Consider the following 13,038-nt stretch of genomic DNA (forward strand, 5'->3'; position numbering starts at 1 on the left):
GAACAGGTACAGAGAAGGGATACTAGGATGATCCGAGGAATGGAAAACCTGTCTTATGAAAGGAGACTCAAGAAGCTTGGCTTGTTTAGCCTAACCAAAAGAAGGCTGAGGGGAGATATGATTGCTCTCTATAAATATATCAGAGGGATAAATACCGGAGAGGGAAAGGAATTATTTAAACTCAGTACCAATGTGGACACAAGAACAAATGGATATAAACTGGCCATCAGGAAATTTAGACTTGAAATTAGACAAAGGTTTCTAACCATCAGAGGAGTGAAGTTCTGGAACAGCCTTCCAAGGGAAGCAGTGGGGGCAAAAGACCTATCTGGTTTCAAGACTAAAGATTGATAAGTTTATGGAGGAAATGATATGATGGGATAATATGATTTTGGCAATTAATTGATCTTTAACTATTCATGGTAAATAGGCCCAATGGCCTGTGATGGGATGTTAGATGGGGTGGAATCTGAGTTACTACAGAGAATTCTTTCCTGGGTATCTGGCTGGTGAGTCTTGCCCACATGCTCAGGGTTCAGCTGATCGCCATATTTGGGGTCAGGAAGGAATTTTCCTCCAGGGCAGATTGGAAGAGGTCCTGGGGGTTTTTCGCCTTCCTCTGTAGCATGGGGCACGGGTCACTTGCTGGAGGATTCTCTGCACCTTGAAGTCTTTAAACCATGATTTGAGGACTTCAATAGCTCAGACATAGGTGAGAGGTTTATTGCAGGAATGGGTGGGTGAGATTCTGTGGCCTGCATTGTGCAGGAGGTCAGACTAGATGATCATAATGGTCCCTTCTGGCCTTAATATCTATGAATCTATGAGTTCACATTTTTTGGCCCTTGCAGGTTTCTTAGAATTATATTTTGCAATCAATGAAAATCTCTAGGCTTGTTCAGGATTTTTTTTCTCCTGAGACTAACACAGACTGTCCCATGTTGAGAATGTAACGTCTGTTTCGATTTCTGTATAGAATAACGGGCCAGATTCTCAGCTGGTGTAAATCAGCAGAGCTCCACTGAACTCAATTTGGTTTTGAAGTTGGGTGTAAATAGTCTGCAGTTCTAAGGACTATCCCAGCAATGGAGCTAAGCTGATTTACACCAGGTGAGGACCTGCCTCAATCATTATAATACCCTTGGCAATAAGCAAAAGGCAGACTGTGTGGTCTGAAAACACAGAAAGTCCCTCCTGCCCTTACATGACCCATGCCCACAGAATGCGTTTCCAGGCCCCTGGTGCACCAAGTGGAAAGAATGTTTTCTTCTTTGATCATGAAATTTCCAAATCCCACACTTAGGGCCTGATCCAAAGCCCTGGAGTTTAATGGGAGTCTGTCCATTGATAGCAATGGGCTTTGAATGGGGCCTTTCAGAAGAAAATAGTGCAGCAAAAGGATTTACTTTCTGCTCCTTCCAGCCACCAGCTCCTAGTAATTCCAGCAGCTGTTCCAACTCAGCTTCTTTCTTGCAGCACGCCAGTATGGGGAGGGCGGGCAGGCGACTGACTCACAAGCAGAGGGGCTGGGCTGCTCTAGTATGAAAAGGCAGCCCAGCTTATTTAGCACTAGGGGTTTGAAATATTATTTTTCTATTAGTACATCGGTAAGAAGGGCTAATGGGCTTGCCAACCCTGTTCCATTCTCAGACCCAGCTGAGCAGGGCGAAGGTGTCTTCTGGAGACGAGGTATAGGCAGCAAGGGGGCTCCTGCGGCTGGTCCTGAATAGCGGGGAAGAGATGCAAGGAGAAAGTGCTCTGAGTCCCTACAGCCTGTTTGGGGTGAGTTTTATAGTTTGAATTAATAAACAGCGCTGCCCTGAGGCAGGAGCTTGAAGACTTCGAGTGGGGTATCAGTCCTTCCAGGGCTGGAGAAGCAGGCCAGCAGCCTTCAACATCCATTTCTCCTCTTCCTCTCCTGGGACAGACATCAGACCTGCAGAGTGGTCACCTGAACCTCCAAATGTGCATGCACTCAGCCTCTGAGGTCCAAGACATTCAGGAACATCAGACCATGCTAGTGAAAGGTCAGGGAACTTGGACTGAGGAGGGTTGCACAGCTGATCCGAGATGTGCACCTTCCTCAACTCTAGCTTCGGTATCTTCCCCTGAAGGCATCTATGGTAAGAAGGGAGGAGACCTGGGAGTTGTCAGGAAGAGAGGAAGGGCATGTGGGTAAGTATCTAACATGTGTTAGGGTCTATAAGAATACATGGGGGGCGGTGAGGGAGTGTTCCCATTGCGGGTTCAAGTTCACATTTGCCTACCTTGGGAGAAGTCCCCCAAATCCTAGAAACATAGAATTTGCCATCCTGGGTTAAACCGAGTCCTGGATTAAACTACTGAGTCCAGCATCCTGCTTCCTACAATGGTCAATATCTTATGCTTCAGAGGAAGATGAAAACAACCCATTACAGGTAGCAAATTGTGCATGGGGGTGAGTGTGGAGGAGTTCTTTCCTGGATCACCCAGCTGATCCCCTTCTGCCCGGAGCTACGAGATTTGTTTACATTGTCATCTCAGGACTAGACTCTGCCCGAGTACTCCCTAAGTCCCCCATTAGTCCCACGGAAATTCATTTGACAGCAGAGTAAAGCACCATTTGATGTAAAGAAGGGCAGCAAAATTTGGCTCTGAGTTTGCCAGGATTCGGAACATAGTTAGATGTGCTTCACTTTTCCAGGAACCACGCTGGCTGGATCCTACGAGCTCATTCCTGCCAGGTTGTATGATGAACCGATGCAAATGGAATCATGAGGACTGTGCCAACCTCAGACTTTTAAAGGAACTAAATGGTAGAAGGAAGGCAACGATTCCTCGCAAGCCCTTGGGCTGTGGAAGAACAGAGGCACAAAGAAGCTATTAAATGGTCTCTTTGGCTTTCCCTGCTGACCACAGATCATCAGCTATATTTGAAAATAAAAATGGGTTCTGCGCATGCAGATGCAGAGAAGAGCCTTCCCTGTGGGGCACTAGATCCATTCATCTCGCTCCATGGGAAATTTTAATTAAACTCCCTTTGATTCAGGCATGCTCTGCGTCCCAGTGCTCCTCTCTGCCAAGGTGTTCAGCAGCCAAATTCTTGTTCAATGCCACCACCCCATTTTTACCCCTTCTCCATTAGAGGATAGAATATGAACTCCCAGTCCTCCACGTTGTTTATGTGTAGTTACAGTCTATGGGCCTGATTCAAAACCCATGGAAGGTAACAGGAGCTTTGCCATTGATTTAATCCGGAACCAGAAAAAGCCCTCGGGCTTGAATTTGGCCCTTACATAACTCCATCCGCTTCAAAAGTTGTGCCTGCTTAGACCAGCATTAAACTTGGCCCAATAGGTTTCTCCATTTAGAGCTGGCATTTGTTAGCCAGCCAGAAGGGAGGTGTTTCAATACGGCTGCTCGCTCTCCACATTAATACTGAGCTTCGGATTACTGAGCGCAGCCATCCCAGTGGCCTGGAAGGCACCAGGAATGGGCTGAGCTGATTGGCTTCGAGGATGAATCTAGGCCTGGAAAGAGTTGCACTCTAGTAATGCGAGCACAGGTGACAAGAGCTCTTGAGTGCTAACCCCATTCTGACACTGACCTCAGTTGAGTGCTTCCTCTGCTTTTGTTTGTCCATCCGTAAAAGGAGCCATGGTGGTATTTCCGTCCATCCCAGGGCTGCAGCGGGGCATGCATTACGGCTAAAGTGCTGTACAGATGAGAGAGGTAATAGGGGCGATTAGTGGGAGCAAGATTTCTCATTCCACCCAGCTACCTCCTCATGCCAACCCCTGCTTTGGAAAAGCTCTTTTCTCGGTGGAGATAAAATGGTTCCACAACTCCTGTCACGCTGGTGACAGCGTCCAGATTTCCGCATCCCTTCAGCTATCAGGCTGGCGTCATTACGCAGGCTTCCTGTAAAACATATCATTACAATGAAAATCGCTATCGTTGAGAGAGAGGCAAGTTTGGGGTAACAGTAAATTTCATTATAACAAACACTAAGCACTGATACAAGACTTCCTCTAGGAGTCACAGGAAGGGCTGGAGAAATGACCCCAAGAAGAGATGGCTAGTCCCCTTTGCTGGCATCCAATGAAGTGAGCTGTAGCTCATGAAAGCTTATCCTCAAATAAATTGGTTAGTCTCTAAGGTGCCACAAGTACTCCTTTTCTTTTTGGATGTAGTAAGTTATTTATGTTGATTTCAAGGTTTAATTGCCAGTTCTATGGGAGGTACAGTGTGCATTGCATCCCAAAAGAGAAAGAAGTTGCTGGCCACCGCTGTGTGACAATAGCTTTCTTGGGTTGCCAAGAATCAACCCAGAGAGACAAACTCAGCTTGTCCAGATATTGGGGCAAACTGACATAATAGATGGAAAATTCCTATATAAAAAAAATCCGTCGTGCCTGATGATTCATCATTTTAGGCCAGATTATCAGCACAGCATTTGTACATACATTCGTGACACTTGTACAGTAAATACCAGTTAGTGACATCACTGACCATTTGTATGCATAATGTGCAATGATTCTGCAAAGAGTCATGTGAAAATTAGGTGTACAACGACGTGCATATTTTTGCATGCATAAGTAGGTATGCACTGATCTGAAAAATCCCATCCTTTATGTTTTAATATCATGATTAATTATCCCCAGTAGAACATGTGATTAAAATTGTTTGCTCTCTTTCATCTCGTGCTCTGTTTGGTAAGGTTGGTGAGTCTAGTTTGAGAATCTTAATGACTGATTACTGGTGTAGATAGCATTTCCTCGCTGCCCTCTGGATGTGAGTTCCACTACAATGTATATTGTCTGGATATGTTAGATCAATTTGGCACTTCTTCACTCCCTCATCTACATATGAACTTTGTGTTTTAAGTTCAGTTTTCTTTCAAAAAAGGTAAGTAAAATATCAGCTCACTCCCGGGAACAGGATCATCAGTTCAGGTTTGAACTGGCCATCCCAAGGAAGCTTAAGTGATCTTACAACATTGAAAAGTTATTCTGTATATATGGGGAAAATTTCTTCCGTTGAGCTCTCCAAACCAATCTCTCTCATAGATTCCAACAGAATGAGACCTGGAGGCACTGATTATATCACTGATTGATGGACTAATTAGTTACAGAATTTGCACTACCCCAGGGCTGTCAAAGTAACAGGATATAAACTATAAGGAAGCTACTGGTGGTGCTGAATGGTGTTCTGTACCTGCTAGGCAGGGCCAGCCTTCGGGAGTGTATAATGCCTATTGGCAGTGCTCTGTCTCAGTTCCTAATTTACTCCCAAGTGGCAATTCCAGGTACTGGTTATGACCTCAAATTGCTCTGAATGGCCTAGGATTTTGGTTATTTAAAAAAACCTTCCCTCAGTCTATGATCCCTCTTGGAAGTGATGGTCCTTTGGGAAATTTCTGGTGTCAGCAAATGGGCTTGAATTCTGTAGGGTGCCAGCTGGGGGATCCCAGCAGCAGGCCCTCCTTTACTGAGCTCCCTCCATGAGGTGGCTTGCCACAGCACGGCCGCCTTCGAGGGTCATTGTAAAGTGCGTCTCCTTAGCCTGGCTTCTTGAATGACATTTTCAGCTGTGCTGAGCAGAGACTAGCTGGCTAGAGAAAGCATCCCTTGAGCTACGAAAGTTTTGGGCAGTCATACTTATTTCAACTGCATGGGGTTTTCTAAGTCACTGATATGGTGTAACAACGATCCATGAATAAGATGCCCTCTGTGAGTGTTTTCCCCCAAAGATCCTACCACTGTTTGAGTATTAAAAGAACTGACTATCTGGTTCTTTGCCCAACTTCTCTTCTTCATCTTTCTTTTACTGGTTTAGAAGGAACAGGCCTAGAGCCTCAGCTGGAGTTACAGCGAGGTTACCATGGAGTCTCTGTGCAAACATTATGTCATACTGCCCCCCGCCTAGCTCCCTCTGCTCCCCATTGGAAGCCCAGCTGCCTTTGCCCGCTTTGTAAACATGGCTCGGCATTGAAGCTGAAGCTTAGCTTCTTCAGCTCCTTCATTGTTACTTGTGGATAGCTGCCTCCCACCCTTTCTTCCCTCAAAACTCCAGGATGTGTACACTCTATTGATCAGCTGCTCAAAAAGGAGACAACAGGAAAGGGAAGCACAGAGGAGTAAATTCATCCCTATGGTCAACTCTGCTGCTATCAACTGAGTTACACCACTGATGAATTTCATTCAATATCTCAAAGACAAAGGGTCCAGTGCGATATTACAGAGAGACTTTCCTATCAGGGCAAACTTGATCAAAGGGAGCCTGCAAGGCGAGGATCATGTCTCTTGCCTGTAATTCTCTGTTTTTCCATGCTGCTATGGCAAATATTTGCATGTGAAGAGGAATTTTCTCCCAGGCTGCCCAGCTTTTCCATCGGCCAGTTCCTGAAGTGAAGTCACAGTTCTGTGACAATTGTGGGTACAAATTGGTTTTGGGGAAAAAATTACAGCCTCTTCCCATAATCTTCACTAATGATCAGATCCAAAACGCCTATACAGGTTCTTGTTACAGACCCTCCTAAAACAAGGTGGGTGTGACGCAGCTGATTAGCCTCCCACTAGTGGAGAGGATGAATTAAGTCAAATGGCAAATGGTTAAAAGAGAGGACTATGGAGGCTGAAAGGGGAGCTGCAAAGTGAAGTTGCAGGAAAGACGGTGCCTCGGCGTGAGTGTCTGTATTTTGTTACTTTGTTAATAAACCAGACCTAATGGAAGGCTGTTGTTATTGGACTCATGAAAGCCTCTTTTTTGTGAGTTATTGAGCAACTAAGAGGGGAAACTGAGTCTGGGTGCCACAGAACCACCCCTGGCCATGACGAGACACCCACAAGGTGAAGTTACAGTTCCAAAACAGCCTGCTGAGATTTTGCTTCTCTTCCAGCTGGGACCGGAAGGAGATGTGTTGAAATACCAGAAGGAAAGTCTGTTCCCCTAGGAACTGAGAGCCCGTTTTTCAAGAGAGCCTTTGCATGCTCAGCATTCACAATTGGCCATAGATTTTCAAAAGAGCTCAGTCCCATGGAGGCACCTACATAAAGAGCCAGGTTTACAAAAGGGCTCAACACCCAAGTTGAATCCAATATCATAGAATATCAGGGTTGGAAGGGACTTCAGGAGGTCATCTAGTCCAACCCCCTGCTCAAAACAGGACCAATCTCCAATTTTTGCCCCAGATCCCTAAATGACCCCCTCAAGGATTGAACTCACAACCCTGGGTTTAGCAGGCCAATGCTCAAACCACTGAGCTAGCCCTCCCCCCGAGCTAGCCCTCCCCCCAGCTCTCTGACAAATCCACCCCTTATTTAGGTGCCTCAGGGACAGCTCAGCTCTTTTGAAAATCTGATGCCAATTGTGGGCATTGAGCTATTCTGAAAATTCTGGGTCTCCGACCAATGCCCCGTGATTTGTCTCTAGTAGTAGCCAACATCCCAGGCTTCAGAGAGAGGGGTGGAGGGGAAATCGGGCCATTTGTGCAGTGTCTGTTCCTCGCTTCCCTTCCTCTTGCCTGTTCTCATCTTCTCTCCCTTTTCTTCTAGGCCAGGAGTGGTTGGGCCAATTGCTTCTTAAAAGAACAAATGATATCCTCCTTCTTCTGTCTCCTCACACTCCTCCAGAGAAGAGAGATCGCTCCACTTTAAACCATAACAGTTGGTGCTGCTTATGTGCCTGAGTTGGCTGAAGGCAGAATTGAAGAAGGGGAGTTTAAAAAACCCGTGATGCTGTTCCAGACTCCTATCCAGACCTCGCTGAAGCCAGTTACCACTTGGCTGCAAAGAGCTTCAAGTGTTTGGATGCCGAGTGGAATATGAGGCCAAACTAAGGCCCCGTTGCTGTATGAGAAGTTAAGAAGCACTGAGATCTGGTTGCCCACCTCGAATAGCCTCTGATTGGCTTTGCTTCCTAAGGGCAGCCTTGAAGCAGAGATAAACTACTGAAGGTTGAGGGTCTTCATTTTCAGATGAAATCCTAGATCTGTCATTGACCACATTTATTGCATGAGAGAGACTGATGGATGTTCTCCTAGATCATATGAATTTGTTGGTGACGTAGCCCCAGAGACACAAAAACTTTGAGTCAACAATGGAGTTTTCAAGCATGCACCACCCCTATCAAGGGTACCACATGAGGAAACGTGGACTTCAGGGGCTAGATTTTGCTCTCCGCTGCACCTCTGCCTTCAGTATCATGCCCAGTTTCCACCCAGGGTAACTAAAAGCAGAATTTGGCCTTATATATCTTAATTAATTACTACTCCCTCCCCTCCTCTGTTTGAGTTAATCGGTCTGATTCTCTTAACATAGAATTGGCTGGGACTTTTGCTAAAACCCATCTCATTAGTGAATCAGTGCTTGCAGCATCCTCTACAGCAGCAGCTCTCAAACTATGGGTTGGGACCTCAAAGTGGGTCGCGATCCTGTTTTAATGGGGTCACCAGGGCTGGCTTAGACTTGCTCGGGCCAGGGGCCAAAGCCCGAGCCCCACTGTCTGGGGCTGAAGCCCTTGGGCTTCAGCTTTGCCTCTCCCCCCGCTCTGGGGCAGTGGGGCTTTGCCCCCCCCCCCCCACCCAGGGTGGCTGGGATTGGGTGGGCTCAGGCTTTGGCCCCTTCTGGGGTCATGTAGTAATTTTTTTTGTCAGAAGAGGGTCGTGGTGCAATGAAGTTTGAGAACCCCCTGCTCTACAATAATTCAAGCAGCCAAGTGCCTGACATCAGCAAAGGCCACTGAGCTGCTTTGCATCTTCCACTTTAAGACTGTCTGATGCAGATAGGACTATAAGTGCAGCAGGTGTTCCAAGTTCCACCTGCTTATTCATTTTCATTCCAAGAAGATTCAGCCTTGAGACAAGGAGCTGGAAAAGCAATGGTGGGAAAGTCTGTTTCTTCCCTGTTCCATCACGTTCCTGGGATATGTTCGGGCATATTCTGAGCAGCAAAAAATATATAACTATTGCCCTCAAGAAGACTTGGGAGTTCCAATACCCAGAGACTTCATGGGACTGTGAGTGATGGGATTAGACGAGTGAGTTCAGGCTGCCACCTGCCTGGATTTTTATAAAACAGGCTCCATTTTTTGCAGCTCCTTCAAAGCTGATTTGCAAAATGCTGGCTAGCCTTCCAGGTATGGGGCAAAATCCCACGAATCGGGATCCAGTGGAGTTAATCCCTCCTCTGTCCATGCATGTCCTTTTCCATGAGAACCCTCTCCACCCTCCCAAGACAGCTCAGAAAGCCCACAAGCGCCCCACATGTGGAGCGATTATTCAGTGCTAGTCTCCTGACCATAGGCTGACCACTGCGTTTGCTCAGAGTGGTTTCTGGGATGGGCTGCTTTCCAGCTGGCACCAACCGATTCCTTGCACTTAAGATCTCAGACTGGATTTAATAGTCCCAGGAGGAGAGGTGAGAGGCAAGTGCCCCCGCTGTTGAGCCACCCAGCATGCTGCGGAGCCCGCTGCACACAACTGCAAGCCTGGGGTGTGGTTAAATAAAACCACCCCTTGATCTCTCCGTCGCTGGTGTCGTTTTGAGTTGGTGGCCTGACTTCCCATAGTTTGCTTTGGTGGCTTGAGTCTGGCTGGAGTGGCTGGCTAGAAACACAGCCTCATTCCCAGGCTGTCCCTCTCAGCCAGAGCCCACTGGGAAATGGGGAGACACAGAGACAGCACTAAGTGAACCAAGTCTGCTTCAAGCCATCGGAAGAATATCGGTGATGCTGTAGGACTATTTTTCCGGCCCCCTCTTCACAGAGGCATAGAGCAGCCTGTGCTTTACAGCCCCTTGAGACATTTTGGCAGCATGATCTGTGATTCCAAACAGAGCGTCATTTGCTGTGGGGCAAGTAGGGGTAGCAGCTCCCCCACGACTTTTCACAGGTCTATATGCTCCATCATGACGTCCATGTTTAGCCCCTCTCGGACTTTGGACGTGCTCATTAGGAAAGCGCTAATTGCCTAGCTTTTCTCTGTCATGATGCAGTTTGGAATGGAGAGTGTACTAAATGCTGGCACCACTTTGCTTCGCCCCCTTGAATGTTTCTGAAATGGCTCCCCTGAGTCCAAAGGACTGTGAGAACAGCCTTTCGGGTGCTACTGCTCCTTGCTGACACCTGATAAGGCAGAGATGTGAGAAGATCCAGGGGTTGGGTGGTGAACTCGGAAAAATTCAAAGTGGAAAGATAAACCACAATGAGGGCTCTTAACCACGGATTTAGATCACCAAGGGATGTGGAGTCTTTACGCTGAGAATGGGCATCTTTCTCAGGTTCTCTCTCCAATGCAGCACCACAGCTCGATTGTTGCATCTGTCTCGGCGACGCTTCCTCCATCGACGGAAGGGGTTTCTCGGTCACTGTCGTTAATCCAGCTCGGTTCTAGAAAGCTGTTATGTTGCTGGTGGCAGGTTTGGGCCCGGGAAAGCTGCCACTCTTTTCCCAGCCGGTTGGCTCATTTTTGAGGGTCGTGGTGGGTCATCAGCTGAATATGAGCTCCCAGTGTGACGCTGTAGCCGAAAGGGCTAGCGCGATCCTTGGCTGCATACACAGGGGCATCTCAAATTGGAGCAGAAGGATTATTTTACCTGTGTTTGGCACCGGTGTGCCCGCTGCTGGAATCCAGTTCTGGCGCGCACAAATGAAGAAGAATGTTGACAAATTGGAGAGGATTCAGAGAAGAGGGACAAGAATGATTAGAAAACATGCCTTCTAATGACTGAGCTCCTGGAGTCTATCCACTTAGCTTAACAAAGAGAAGGTTAAGGGATGACTTGACGACAGGCTATAAGTGCCAACATGGGGAACAAATATTTGACAATGGGCTCTCCAGTCTAGCAGAGAAAGGTCTAACAATCCAAAGGCTGGAAGTTGAAGCTAGAGAAGTTCAGACTGGAAATAAGGCATACGTTTTAAACAGAATAATTAATCATTGGAACAATTTACCAAGAGTTGTGGTAGATTCTCCGTCACTGACAATTTTAAAATCAAAATGGGATGTTTTTCTAAGAGATCTGCTCTAGAAATTATTTGGGGGGCAGTTCTCTGGCCTGTGTTATACAGGAGGTCAGACTAGATCAGGGTGGGGAACCTATGCCCCCCGGGCCGGATCTGGCCTGTTGTTTAATTTCATCTGGCCCATGGCAAGTTTCGGTGCTGTGGGCTGGAAGCCCTGAGCCTTAGGGCCCCTCCCCACCACCACCACCAGCGGGGCTGGAGCCACGAGTGCCAGCTCTCCCCGCTGCGGGGAGAAGCCCCAAGTCTCCACCTCTCCCCCCACCCCAGCCCCACTCCATGGGACTGTGTGTGGCCCACGATTGATTTTTTTCTGTGAGTCAATGGCCCGTGATAGAAAAAAAGGTTCCCCACCCCTGGACTAGATGATTACAATGGTCCCTTCTGGCTTCTATGAATCCCTAGTGTTGAAGATACTGGACCCAACCCAGCTTCCAGGGAAGTCAAGGGCAAAATTCCCACAGACATCAACTGTTGTATGAAGTGTAGTTGTTGCCATGTCAGTCCCCGGCTATTAGAGAGACACAGTGGGTGAGGTAATATCTTTTATTGGACCAACTTGGTGAGAGAGACAAGCTTTCGAGCCACACAGAGCTCTTCTACAGGGCTGTCTGTGTGGCCGGAAAGCTTGTCTCTCTCGCCAACAGAAGTTGATCCAATAAGAGATATTTCCTCCTGCACCTTGTCTCCCAGCCATCAATGACACTGATTGGCCCTATTATCTGAAACAAGCGCATAAAGGCCCTGAAGTGAATACAAAAAGCTCTAGTCCCCAGCCGCCCTAAAGAGTCTTTATTCTGAGATGATCTGCAAACAGGAGCCAGCCTGAGGAGAGTGGAACAGAGTGGGGATCTTTCTGTAACAAAAGCGGCCTCTTTTCGGCCTTTTAGAGCTGGATCCCCTTTAAATGGATCTTTTCACTACATGTTTTCTTTGGGTTGGGACCCTGGCACTCCTCCCCGAAATGTAGCCTGCCCCGATTGGAACCCCACTGTACTACTGGAAGCCCTTCTAGAAATCAACCCTGCTTGAGTTGACCTCTATAGCATGGGACCCTCTCCCAGCAGCCAGGCCTGCTCAGATTTTGGAACTGCTGTTACCATGACAACCAGAAATAGGGCCTGCTCTTGTCTCCCCTGGTAGATGTGACCCGCCCGAAGCCCTACGGGCCTCCAAGAATGTTCCAAACCTTAGATGCCAGAAGTAGCAGCAATGAAGGTGAAGAGAAAGGGGGGGAAGGCAAAAATCTGCACCAGTTCCTTGAGATAATGGCATGAGTTTCAAGCTCTCTGCCTCCCTCCCCATGCCCAGCTAGCCCCCCGCACGCTCTGTGTCAGCTCCAGCTGGACAGCAAATGGCTCCGTTTCCAGCACTGCCTCCCTACCTGCCCCCCCCCCCCACACACACACACACACACTCACAAACCCAAAGCACCTGTGGAAGGAAACAACCCTCTCCTGGCAAGTGAACGTGCACTCAATGCCCTGCACGCAGCTGTGCGTGGGGGAGAGGCGAGAGGGAGGTTCCCAGGGCTGCTCTTTGATGAATGGGAAAGCGCCCTGGCTGCCTTATCTAGCACTGGCCATGGACCAAGACGGTGAGGGCAGCTCGAGCTGCCCCCTTGCTACTGCATCCATCTCAGATCTCATTCATTGAAACGCAGGCCTTTCCTCCTCCCCCCTTAAAAAGGTTTAATTTGCTCCTAACTCCCTGGTTATCCTAGCCTTGGAGTTGAATTTAATGATGTTAGTCAGCGAGGACCTGGTTGGCTGCGCCGTTCTGAAGGCTGATCGGGAAATCAATTGAGGGCAAAATTGCGGCAGACAATCGTCCCTTTGTCCGTCTGCCAAGGTTAGCCGAGCTGAACAAAACTTCCTTGAGCTGCAGCTCACACAAAATGCTGAAGAGCTGCTGTAGGGGCCGGTTGGAGAGGCTGGAGAGGAGGGATCAGCGGGAGGAAGAGGGAAAAGGGGTGGTAGGGGGAACAATGGCAGCAATTAGCATATGCCCACGCGCGCAAGCCTGTTGTGCGTGTGA

At 48.0% G+C, this 13,038-nt stretch overlaps 1 long non-coding RNA gene across 2 annotated transcripts in view; it reads right to left on the reverse strand.

The window, feature by feature from the left end:
* The window catches only part of LOC122463133, a 34,525-nt gene that overhangs the window by 4,061 nt on the left and 17,426 nt on the right, over nt 1-13,038 (reverse strand). For both annotated transcript variants that reach the window (XR_006286176.1, XR_006286177.1), the window contains one exon: nt 3,587-3,694. This is a non-coding gene — a long non-coding RNA (uncharacterized LOC122463133). The remainder of the gene's footprint in view (nt 1-3,586; nt 3,695-13,038) is intronic.

This window comes from Chelonia mydas, chromosome 16, assembly GCF_015237465.2.
Source record: "Chelonia mydas isolate rCheMyd1 chromosome 16, rCheMyd1.pri.v2, whole genome shotgun sequence".
Classification (NCBI taxonomy): Eukaryota; Metazoa; Chordata; order Testudines; family Cheloniidae; genus Chelonia; species Chelonia mydas.